Source organism: Tachypleus tridentatus, chromosome 11 (assembly GCF_004210375.1).
Source record: "Tachypleus tridentatus isolate NWPU-2018 chromosome 11, ASM421037v1, whole genome shotgun sequence".
Lineage (NCBI taxonomy): Eukaryota > Metazoa > Arthropoda > Merostomata > Xiphosura > Limulidae > Tachypleus > Tachypleus tridentatus.
Genome location: NC_134835.1, coordinates 70810707 through 70824070, shown reverse-complemented (window position 1 = coordinate 70824070; position 13364 = coordinate 70810707). Strand labels below are relative to the sequence as shown.

General features: G+C 33.7%; 1 protein-coding gene across 1 annotated transcript in view; it reads left to right on the top strand.

The window, feature by feature from the left end:
• The first annotated feature begins 7764 nt into the window (after nt 1-7764).
• LOC143232415 (protein timeless-like) overlaps nt 7765-13364 on the top strand; it is a 75460-nt gene continuing 69860 nt past the window's right edge. Inside the window, exon 1 of the mRNA XM_076467860.1 lies at nt 7765-8088. The gene's annotated coding sequence lies outside the window, so the exon portion shown is untranslated. The remainder of the gene's footprint in view (nt 8089-13364) is intronic.

The following is a 13364-nucleotide window of genomic DNA, read 5'->3' as shown; positions in this document are numbered from 1 at the left end:
CGAGTTACAGCAACTAAGAAATTTTTACAGGCATGTTCTTCGAATATTCTTCGATGGCTCAGTTATGAACTTGATAGCCTCTAACGTTAAAAGTAAGAATTAGATCCCTGTGGTAGGTAGTATATATATCCCAGTGTGTAGCTTTGCGCTTAATAGTAAATAAACCTTTCAATAATCTATAACATTCTGATATACTTAATCAGATCCAGTGTCTAAAAATAAAGAAATCACTGGTATTTCACCATCTTTAAAAAAGAAATATCCTCTATTCTTTTTGGCCAGGTGGCTAAGACACTCGAATCGTAATCTGAGGGTCGCGGGTTCGAATCCCGATCTTATCAAACATGTTCGCCCTTTCAGCCGTGGGGGTGTTATAATGCGACGATAAATCCCACTATTCGATGATAAAAGAGTAGCCCAAGAGTTGGCCGTGAGTGGTGATGACTAGCTGCCTTCCCTCTAGTCTTAAGCTGCTAAATTAGGGACAGCTAGTACAGATAACCCTTGAGTAGCTTTGTGCGAAATTTAAAAAAAAAAAAATACTCTGTTGAAAAGTCGTTAGAAAACATTAATTGGCAGCTTTCGAAATTTTGGTTGGTTATAATTAAGTACAAACCTATAGAATGAGCTCGAATCATCGCGAGTATCGAAACCTCGTTTCTAACGTTTTAAGCCCGCAGACATACCACTGTGCTACTGTGCTAATTTTATTTTTAGGTAACATATTATTTCTATTCTGATACTTATAAAATCTACACTTTTATAAGTTAAGAAAAGAAGTTGAAAGATGTAAGCATATTGGTGCCATTAGTTTCTGTTTTTACCTTCAATTTCATTTATAACAATTGACATTACGGCTAAAACAATGTCAAAATTAACAGATTTGTTATCAGATTTCTGCACTGATAAATTTATCTCATTTGTGTTACTTGTGTTTGAGGTTACGGTTAAAAACACTGTGTGCAGAATGCTTACCTAAATGCTACATTATCCATGTTAAACAATTTACTATTTTATATCACATTATTACCGTAAATCGACTTGAATAATTACATTTTCAGGCCATACAACGCAACGTAAGTTACTTCACTAAATTTTAATGTTCAATGGTTAACGCTGCTCAGTTATCTTCACTAAAATAATGTTTTCTTAGGTTAAGTCCTGATTAAAGTTCAGTTCATTTGTATTCGGGGATTAATTATATTGAATTTAGGATGTTACTCCCTGCTTTCTAATTAATGTTTTTTTCATTGGGAAGTAGGCGCAAGTCAAATTAAACTGAGCTTATGTTCTGATGCTGAACACGTTTATCTTGAAACTGTATCTAATATCATGTATCTCCTGTAAGATATAAATATCAGATTAAAGAAACAAAATACTGGCGTTAAGCTAGACAGTATTGTGGTATAAATAACAAAATAATTGTACAATGCATGAATAAAATTACTAAAGAATGATTATGAAATATCGATTTATGTCGATGTTATTTGTTTTAATACATACATGTAAACTTAACTTGCACTTGACTATTTCATACAGGGTGTTTTACAAGCCATGTAACTACAGCTTTTTAGGAAACATGAGATGTAAGTGATTAAAATCTTATCATCCAATGTCAAGTAAGTTAGATGTTTAATCACAAATCTTAGGCTCCAGAAATAAGAAGAAATATTTGTTTTACGTAATGTAATAAATACACAACATAATGTTTTTGTAATTTCAAGGAATCTTGAATAAGACATAATTATTTTCAGTTGGTTAGTTGTAGCTCGGTATTATCTATGTTATTTGTTAATGAGACTCAACTGATTAAGGTCCACTCCTTGACCAAACTACTGTGTCTTGGAAAAATATTCACCTCTACTCGTAATGTCACGTGCTGATGAAATACAAATAATTTAAATATTTTTGTTAATGAATTTGTTTTCATTCACAACTTGTCAAGTAAATAGGACGCTCAACTCGTAATCTGAGGGTCGCAGGTTCGAATCCCCGTCGCACCAGACATGCTCGCCACTTCAGCCGTGGAGACATTATAATGTGACGGTCAATCCCACTATTCGTTGGTAATACCGAGGTGCGTGGTTATGACTAGTTGCCTTCCCTTAATTTTACACTGAAAAATTAGGCGGCTAACGTAAATACCCCTCATGTAGCTTTACGCGAAATTCAAAAACTAACAAACAAGCTAAAGCAGATAGCCCTCGTATAGCTTTACGCGAAATTCAAAAGCAAACAAACATTATTCACAACTCTTATGATCAAACTTAACACTGTTAGGTGCAAAGGAGATTGAATGTCAGCAAAACCTGCAAAAAATACATACATATATTGAAATTTGCAGATTTCATAAGTATTCGATCCACTAAGTACAAACTTAGTGGAAGCGCCTCTGTCTCCGATTACTGCTGTAAATCTTTTTGGATGGTGTAATTTTTGCCTGTTCTTCTTGGAAAAATTTCTCCAAATCTGACAAGTCTCGCCGTAAAATTTTCATTGGATTCAAGTCAGGACTCTAACTGGGCCACTTTCGTCTTTTGAAACCATAGACTATAGTTTCTTTTCAAGCACATTTGCTTATATATTAAGAGTAAAAAAAATAACGAGGTTTTGTTTAAGGCACAATGAAAGGTAAGCTTTAGTATTAGTTACATCTGTCAAATTTGGTAACAAAACTACCATCGTCAAAGCTAATGACTAGCCCTAATGGTGACAACTGTGTTACTGAAACCAGGTGGCTATAACAAATTATAAAAGGTTTACTTTTCACTGTGTGGTGAAAAAAACAACACTTTTTTTTACAATTTTACTCTTTATACACAGCGATGTTTGTGGCACCCAATTTAAAGCCATGTACTCTGTTTGATAGATAACTCTGTTCTCTATCAAGTCAAAATTATAATGCACCTTTGCTTCAATGACCTCCCAACTCCAGAGTTGGTCATCTTTAAGATATTTCATGATACTCGGTACTAAAACATCCAAGTTAAGTAGCAACTGTTGCATCATCTGGTCCGTGGTACAGAAATTTCATCCACAGATCAGCTTTCTCTCTTCCTCTGTATCATACATTTTGCACAAGAGAAAAATACTTAAGGAATCAAACAATAAATATTGGTGATTTGCAATATTTCAAGTCTCTAGATAAATAAAAAAAACAGTTACCTAATAACCACAACGATGAGAAACTCACCTAGTATATATAGTAGCTGTAGCTGTGCCACTGTTTGTTTGTTTGTAGTTAAGCACGAAGCACACAGAAGATTATTTGTACTCTGCCCGCCAGAAGTATGGAAACCAGGTTTCCAGCGTTTAAGTTCGCAAACGTACCATTGTGCCACTGGGGGGTAATTAATAGTACCATCATCACCTGGTATTCCGAGATTGTCATCCGTACAAGTACCAATCAGGACCAACATAGTATATTAAAGAACAAGATTAATGGTTTAGACCAAGTAAAATAGACCGATGTGGCTTTGCTATAAGAAAACACATACACACAAGTAAAATAAGAGAGAGGACACGTGGTGTAAGAAAGAACAAAACTGAATGGTACTTACAGAACACAAAACAGATAACAAAAGAAATATTTGTTGGTGTTCTAGTGTACGGAGTCACTACTGCCAAAGGCTAAAAGAAATAACTCAATACACTGCACTTGAATAAAAAAATCATTATATGCAAGGTATTCAATAAAATAATAGAAAATAAATTTTACTTGAAAACTGGGGGTTCGAAAAAAATACAAAAGGGAATTACACCCACGATAAAGAATTATAAACAAGTATTCCAAAAGATATTTGATTTTTTTTAAATAGAAACCAGGATATTTTGTGCAAGTTCGTTGGAATATTGATATTTTCGCGGTAAAAGATTGGTTTTACTATTAATCATTACAGTCATTTTCAAAGTTATAAAGTAAAAAATATAAAAATAGACTTGAAATGTGATGGACAAATTACAGTTTGAAAATATTTCAAGTTCACGGGGTAAGCCTTTATTCTTTATTAGTAAAGTAAGAGTGCAAAAGAAAATGAAAACATTTATCACATGATCTCTATTATCAACATAGTTTGCCACAGTTCATCGCCCTTACAGAACACAAAAGGATGATAGTGTGACATCCTGTGGAAGGCCAAAGAAAAACAAAAAAGATAAATAACAAGGTAACAAAAAAGTATGAAAAACAAGTGAGATAATTACGGAAAAAAAGAAAATATAAATAAAAGTATTTAACGGGAAATTAATAGGGTTAAATCCCTTAATTAAAGTAACTTTTGAAAGTAATCGTGGAAACAAAAGCTAGAAACTACAACTGCAGAATTACTGAGTACGAATAAATGTTTAAATAAATGGTGAACAAATTTAAAAGGCTCGCAGTATTACAACAGTATGTCTGTGAACTTACAACGCGATAAACGTGGTTTCGATACCAGTGGTGGGCAGAAAACAGATAGCCCATTGTGTAGCTGTGTGCTTAACTACGAACAAAGAATAAATAAAAGTGAAACCCAGCGTCTGAGACAAAATTTACGAAAGAAGGTATAATAAATTTATAGGTGATATAAGAAAATAACTAAAAAGACATAACAAAGACATAATGAAAACATCAGCCAAGTAAAGATTTCTTATGAGTTTAACTATCAGCTTCTTCGTGACTTTTATTATAGTAAAATATATGGCATTCTTTTTGTTCAGCTACGTATCTTTTATTCCTTCACGTCAGTGACTCAAGGATACGTTTAAAGAGATTACACAACTAAACAGTGGGTTTTGACACATACGGTGAGTGCTCATTGTGTTGCTCTGCGCTTAAGAACAAACAAAAATCTACGCATCAAACATCTAGTAATTAATGTCATTACTGATCAACTAGTAGTTAAATGAAAGGTTACTGTAAAATATAACATTACATTAAGATGTTTAACAATAATTACAAATTTACTCATTCACAATAACACCCAAAAGAAAGAAAGACAGCTACACTATGTGTGTGGTAACAAGTGAAAATTAAGAATTCAGTTTTCAGCAAATTTATATATTAGTAACTAACTAAGAGGGTTGTTTGTTTGTATTAAAGCAATGCCACTTTGGATTATCTGTTGTGTCCATGGCAGGTAATGGAATCTCGGATCGTATGTCTCACCGGAAAACTAATCAATAGGAAAAACTGTAAGCCACAGACTTTCATATTTATGAGCCTATCTCAGATACACAGCACCTATCATACCCTGTCTCTCATTAGGTTGATAGCATAACAAAAAGTCAGACGAGCCATTCCAGGGAAATCAAGTTAATTGTTTTCTGACAATTAAAGTACGGTCAATTATATGCCTGTACCCTGATGATATTTCATCTTTTAACTGCTTTAGATTGTCTTTAGTCAGGTGACACTGTATAGATGTTTTATGTAAGTTTTCTGCATGTAGTGTGACATTCTTGCTAGCCAAATGTCAAAAGTGAAAGCTTAAACAATGCCATCGGCTAGAAACGTTAAATCCTGTGTATGATACCACTACGGAGAGTCGAGTCCGTCTCAAGGGATGGTTCAGGTACATGTACGATTTTGACTAAGTTTGAATTGTTTTCTCTACCATAAATGTTAACTAGATTTGTTCGTTAAATTTCGTTAAATAAAAACAAACTGAAGGCTAGTCCCTAATTTTGTAGTGATAAACTTGAGGGAATGTAACTAATCAACACCGCTAACTCTCGAGCTCCTCTTTTAGTAGTGATAAACTTGAGGGAATGTAACTAATCAACACCGCTAACTCTCGAGCTTCTCTTTTAGTAGTGATAAACTTGAGGGAATGTAACTAATCAACACCGCTAACTCTCGAGCTTCTCTTTTAGTAGTGATAAACTTGAGGGAATGTAACTAATCAACACCGCTAACTCTCGAGCTTCTCTTTTAGTAGTGATAAACTTGAGGGAATGTAACTAATCAACACCGCTAACTCTCGAGCTTCTCTTTTAGTAGTGATAAACTTGAGGGAATGTAACTAATCAACACCGCTAACTCTCGAGCTTCTCTTTTAGTAGTGATAAACTTGAGGGAATGTAACTAATCAACACCGCTAACTCTCGAGCTTCTCTTTTAGTAGTGATAAACTTGAGGGAATGTAACTAATCAACACCGCTAACTCTCGAGCTTCTCTTTTAGTAGTGATAAACTTGAGGGAATGTAACTAATCAACACCGCTAACTCTCGAGCTTCTCTTTTAGTAGTGATAAACTTGAGGGAATGTAACTAATCAGCACCGCTAACTCTCGAGCTTCTCTTTTAGTAGTGATAAACTTGAGGGAATGTAACTAATCAACACCGCTAACTCTCGAGCTTCTCTTTAGTAGTGATAAACTTGAGGGAATGTAACTAATCAACACCGCTAACTCTCGAGCTTCTCTTTTAGTAGTGATAAACTTGAGGGAATGTAACTAATCAACACCGCTAACTCTCGAGCTTCTCTTTTAGTAGTGATAAACTTGAGGGAATGTAACTAATCAGCACCGCTAACTCTCGAGCTTCTCTTTTAGTAGTGATAAACTTGAGGGAATGTAACTAATCAACACCGCTAACTCTCGAGCTTCTCTTTTACCAACGAATAGTGGAATTGACTGGCACATTATAAGAAATACAGGGTTGAAAGAACGATCGTGTTTGGTTGTGGGATTCGAGCCCGTGGCCCTTAGATTGCGATTCAAGCGTCCTAAAACCCCAGTCTAGCGCTGAATTCTGAACAATTAATGGTTTGTTTGAATTCTGGAAGTAAATATGTAATCCTCGACTCTTTGTTCCATTTGGAAGTACGCGGAATTTTACATATCTTTGTCTTCTCTCCCTAGTGGCTAAACGATAAGTCTGCATACTTACGACACTAAAAATCGTGGTAGACAGAGCAAAGTTAGCCCACTGTGTAGCTTTACGCTTTAACAACAACCAACATCATCTTTTTCCTGTAAAAGCTTTTTACAATATCTCTTTGAACCCAACGGCCAGTATAAGTCCACCTGTAAAAAGTGGAGCCTGCAATGCATTTTGGGAAATAGATGCGATGTACAAGACATTTGAATAAATGTTTTGTTTACTTATTTAATTATCTTTGTGATTTTTTTCCCTATGTTTTCCGTATTCGATGTATTGTCCACTTTGTGTGGTTACTTTTACACTTATATGTTGGTTATCAGTGACCCTGAATACTAAAGTTTTAATGGCTCACATTGTTTATATTCCCTGTTGGTGTGTTTATTACAAATGGGTATTTGGTTCCGTAAAGGACACTTACCTCTACACTGTAGTGGTTTGTTTAACATCACGAAATATTGATCGCAGTCCCCGCTGTGAAGTATCTAGTAGTAGAAAAAGAGCGTCACGCGAAGAAAATGTGAGATAAATCGCATATGAAGTTGCATATGCGCAGTATAAGTTGTACAAAGAGAACAAACTGCGCACGTGTAACTTAAACGCTCTTTGGTTGTGAAATTGTGTTGCGCATGCGTCTTACAATTATTATGTAAACATAAAGTGTTTCGTACATGTTACATTGATGGGCTGTATAAATAATTATATTCTCAGTTGTTCAGGAGTAACTTTTCCGTTTTTTGTACAAGTTACTTTTTAGTTTCTACGAGTTCTAGAAATGGTCATTTCTCCACATGTCTCTTTTAATTTAGTTAAAATGAATATTGAGCTCAAAACTTTGTCGCATACTGTATCTCAGGTTCAGTAGAGTCATAGAAGTCTTCACCCAAACTTAGGAAAATGTATTGACAGTAAAGAATTACTTTATTTAGTAATACAAAATTTGCACAAAACTATATAATAACTAACTGCGCTAGCCGTCCTAAATTTTGAAGATATATACTAGAGGGAAGGCAGATAGTCAACATCATCCATTGCAATTCCTAGGCTGCTACTATGTGATCCAGTAGTAGAATTTGACCGTCACCCTTATAATATACTTAAATCTTCAAGGTTCGGAGCGCAGTTGTTGTTTTGTTATGCTAACGGAATGCGAACAATGAACCTCCAGATTCATAGTCCAGCACACTAACCACTGGATCACGGTACGCCTAGCACTTAGTGAAACTGTGAGTACTGTTTAGATTATGTGGTCATTAACAAGTGTTAATTGAGATACGCATTTGATATTTTGTCACATTAAACTTGTAACAAATATATTTCAAAATATCGAGGTTGGTCAACTCTGTGACAGGCAAAAACTAAATGTGAAAATAAACCTGTTATTCATTTGTCGTTTTATGTATAGATACATAGTTTTAAAAATATATGGAAAGTTTATTAATTCTAATGTTATTGCTCTAAAATTTACAATTGAATAATACCGTATGTAAAATAAGAACGTAGGGCTAGAGTTTATCTCATTTTTTTTCATACACTGTTTTGCTCTAAGCAGTTTCCAGTTTTTGACCTCAGTGGCACATATGTCTGCAGATGTGTACTTCTAGAAAATGGGTTTCGATACCCGTGATTGACAAAGCACAGATAGCCCTTTCTACAGCTTTGTGCTTAATGACAAACAACAACAATCTATTTTTAACGGTAGGTCTTAATATTAATAACTAGGTGAAACTAGATTCTCACTAGATTTCAAAATGAGAAAAAAAAATATTAAGTACGTTCAAGGCTTCAGTTCATTCTTTATTGAACGGAAGCGGAAATGCGAAGAGAAATATTTAAAATATTAGAAACAAATTCGGATATCTTGAACTACAGTCATTGGTCATACTTATACACTGTGAAAGAAAAGATCCAGGCCTTTCTCGTGTATATTTTTATCTCCTGGACGTGAAATTCATTTAACTTAAGATTAAGTCTGAGGCCTTATATTGCTTAAGATCGGGCTTCAATACCAGCGGTGAGCACAGTACAGATAGCCAATTTTGTAGCTTTGCGTTTAAAAACAAACAAACTTACTCTCTTGTGTGTTTTCCAACGGGTCAGTGTTAAGTTTAGGAACTAAAAACGCAAAAATCTGTAGTTCCATTTCCCACGGTAGACAAAGCCCAAATAGGACATTGTGTAACTTTGCACCAAAAAGAAAACAATAACTAACTCTCCTAGGTTTACTAATTTGTGGGAAAAGTTACAGTTTAAAGTTACTTACAACGATATCTTCGATTGCAGTTAACTATTTTGATGACAGTCGTATGAATGAAAATGTTCCCTTTCAAATTCTTAAAACCAAAACATCATCAAAATTATTAAAAATTTTTGAGAATAATACAGAGGTCCACATAAAATTACATAGATCACCACCTTAGTTTTAAGAACAAACTCATGGATTGACAGTTTTAATAGGAGCTTAAAAAATATATAAATTCAGATAGCGATGAATTTCATCTATTGGTTGCGCCTACCAAAAATCAGGATCTCAATTTCTCGTAGGCATCAAAACGTTAATAGTCTACTGTGTAACTTTAGACTTTAAAAAAAAATTAGTAAACACAAAGACATGTGTATTGAAGCCAGTAAGAGACTGGTAGTTTTAATACAATATTAGTTGAATTCCTCCTTGGCTATCGGGCTTTGCTTTCACTAGAATATATAACTTTGAAATTATGTTAATAAACTGTATGCTTTATACTATTGTATATAAATGTGTTGGTGTTTGTTTTGTTTTCTTTGGTAGGGGTATAATTACTTTTAGAATATTCAATGGAACAAGTTATCTTGCATTCTATGAATTAGTGTTTAGTATATAAAAGTGTATCGTTTTTAACCATTGACGTCGTTTAATTGTGTTATTTCTTTTGAGAATACTACTGTTATTTCCCTTTAACAGTTTTGGAAAGTTTGAATTTGCTATTTTAACACTGCATTGAATAATCCCATGCAGTCTACTTACTATTTTCTAATCCTGGTCAAAAGCAATTAACTTTCTTCTAAGTGAGAAGTTTCGTAAAAATACATTTATTTTACTACAAGTCCAGATTTCTGTGACTATTACTTCTTAGAAATGGGACCAAAGGCCACCTGGAGGGATCACCTGTTTTAACCACTCCCACCACTTTGTAGTAGTATGTTGTCTGTTTGTCAGAATACAATAAAATGACGTCACATAAGGAGGTTTAACGTTGCAGTTTGTACTGTCGTGACGTCAGTAAAACGTGTACATGCCGTGAATTATGTGACGAATTATGCATTCCATGAACCACAACACAGCATGACTTACGAGCTTCAAAAGCAATAATTTAAAATATTTGTTACTTTTTATTTTGGTTTTATCTACTCTTGAAACAGAACACTTTCTTGGACCATGCAAAGTACATCCATGTTTTGCATATGATAATATTCCATATGATGTAGGATCTTATGCTCTTTGTTCCATAAGTATTAATGAGATATGTAGAATGCAGTGTTGTACTTTAAACAAACACCAGTGATTGATGTTCACGGTTTTATTCAGCCTCTGAAAACTGTTATATTAAAGCATTGAAAAACAACTGATAACACAGGTAACTTATTATAAGATTTTATTATCCTTTCAGCTCTAATACCTATGCTTTGAGACATTTTCCAAAAAAATAACTTTACAATTTTAACATAAACGTAAGAATATAATGAAACTCGCCAACTTTCGTTTAATATGTTTTTAATATAGTAAAACCTGTCTTAGCCATACACTACATAGAACGGAAATTTGTACAAGTCAGAAATATCAACATTTTTCAGCATTATCTTAAGATTTCTCTTATAAAAAGCCCTCTACATGGCGGAACCTGTGTAACTCGGACGGAAAACTATCTTTCACCTACCTCATCTTTCAACAAGTAGGATTGGGCAAAAAAATGTTTTTGATTAAATATTAATTTCTTATTTCATTAATAATTTCTTTAAATATAAATAAATTTTTGTTTAATTAATAATGTCTTTAAATATTAATAAATTCTTGTTTGATTAATAATGTCTTTAAATATTAATAAATTACCGGACATTTTGTAACGGTACATAGTGGTTAAATAAATTCTGTTCTTTTTTCTGCCGTGATTATTCTTACAGTTGCACCCCGCTAGTACGGCGATAAGTCTACAGATTTACAAGGCTACAATCAGAGGTTCGATTCCCTTTGGTGGGCTGAGCAGGTAGCCCAGTGTGGCTTTACTATAAGAAAACAAACATTTTTTGCAGTTAAATTAGATTCATGACTTGTAGAAATATATTTGTCTTTTAAGTGCAAAATTCTACTCTTCAAATAATTCTCACAAGAAAAATAAATTCCTATCTTCCCTAATTTTAAACTTTAGGGAAAATTTAGCATGAGTAATAGGGAAAAGTGAAAATCCGCGCTGTTTCAAAAATTTAAGGAAGAATCAACTTCCTGTGTAATGGAAAGCGAATAATAAAGCTTGGATGACAAGTGCTATATTCGAGGAATTTTTGAACAAATTAAACAGAAGAATGGAACAAGAAAATAGGAATATTCAACTTTTTCTAGATAATGTAACTTGTCACCCAAAATTTTAACTTTCAAATGTTCGTTTAGTCTTTCTACCTTCATGTACAACATCAATTCTACAGCCACTAGATAATAGAATTATACAGTGAAAAAAAATTGTAATACACAAAATTGATGTTTCAGTATATTATTGTAAACATGGACGACTGTAAGAGAGCATCTGAAATGACCATGAAAATTGACGTGTTAGATGCAATTGCATTTTTAAGTCATTCAATCAAATGCGTAAAAGATAAATGTGATATAAAGTGCTTCCGAAACTGTGATTTATTCTTGATAATGGCGGAGTTTGTGGAGAAGTTGTTTGTTACGACGATTCTAGTGAAATCCAAACTGATTGAGAAGATTGATGCAGATGATTCTGTGAACGTGGAAAGTTTTGTGAACGTTGACAAGAATGTTTTAACAGAAACTGATGATATTGATTTAAAATCTATAATAGAATCGCAAGATGGTAACAGTGTGAGAGATTCAGATGAACAAAATGGAAAAGATAGTGAGGAAATAGAAATTCCTTCGTCATCGCAAGTGTTAAGTTGTATTAATGCTATCAAACTCTATGCAAAAATGAACTTCATGAAAAGACCGTAGAATTTGCGTTCTCTTTTAACCGCAATAAAAAGCCCATTAAAAAAACGAAACAGTTGAAATTGGACACTTTATTCAAATAAATTTGATTAAGATTTTGTGTACTTATGTATATTTTGAATGTCTGTTTTTGTGCTTATTCTAATAAGTATAACATAAACAGTATAATAACTTTATTCACAAACATCTTACTTCCCTTGAGTCAAGAAAGTATAACGTTCGGCTCAAAAATTATATATAATTAAGGAAATGCATGTTCACTATGTCTAAGCCGGAAACTTTACTCGGTCCCGTGCGATTCCGCCTTAGACAGGTTTTACTGTATATACATATATATTCAAATGTATTAGAAAAGCACGATAACATCCTGTTCCCACATTGTAGTCTTACTAAATTCTAATTATATTTCCCAGAACCTACATTTTAATGGTACACACGCAACGTAAATGACTCACGTTATTTTGTAAATTATTTTAAAGTGTAAGGAGGTTATTTACGTCAAACTGCTGCTGAACATGACACGTAGTTCAACATGGTTTGTTATCATTCCATAAGAACTAATATCCTTACCATACACGTTTATCAGTTCTGGTACCTTATCATTTTTCAGAATGTCACAAGACACTCGTGGCAAACTAACTATTACCAGCAAGACACTCGTGGCAAACTAACTATTACCAGTGCACCAAATCTAAACCATTTAAAACAGACCCACAGCTCTTCATTCGAAGCATGTTGAAAGTGAACTTCATGTTGTCTTAAACTCAGTTTTTTTCATTCACAGCGAACTATTAGTAGCAGAAATGATGACTGTATATGACACTCTTTTCCACTATTCTTCATCTCAGTTGCAATGATTGTAAAACTGTAGAGGATGAAGCCGTACATCATTCTTGGCTTTGATGAGCAGTTTATGGGTTGCAACACTTTTTTATCGGGGGGTATGAGGATGGAGGAGCACTTAGTCCTGAAATATGTTGCGTAAAAGTGTTTTATCCTCTTCTATAAAGTTGTTTCCTAATATCAGTTTTGCGTAATTATGTCATAAGTTTCAAGTGTAAGTTTTTAATACTGGATAATAATTACAAATACATTTGACAATTAACTTGCGCTGCTTGGTCTCTCAAGTTTTGTTTTGTATAACAGTTTGAAATTTTATCTCTGAAAATTACGACTTCTGGATCTTGTATCCGGCCATGTGACCAAGACACGATGTCATTATAAGTTAATCAGTGAATATACGCATATGATCTCAATGTCTCTCCCGCTGTAGTTGATTGTTTATTTATTATTAAGCAC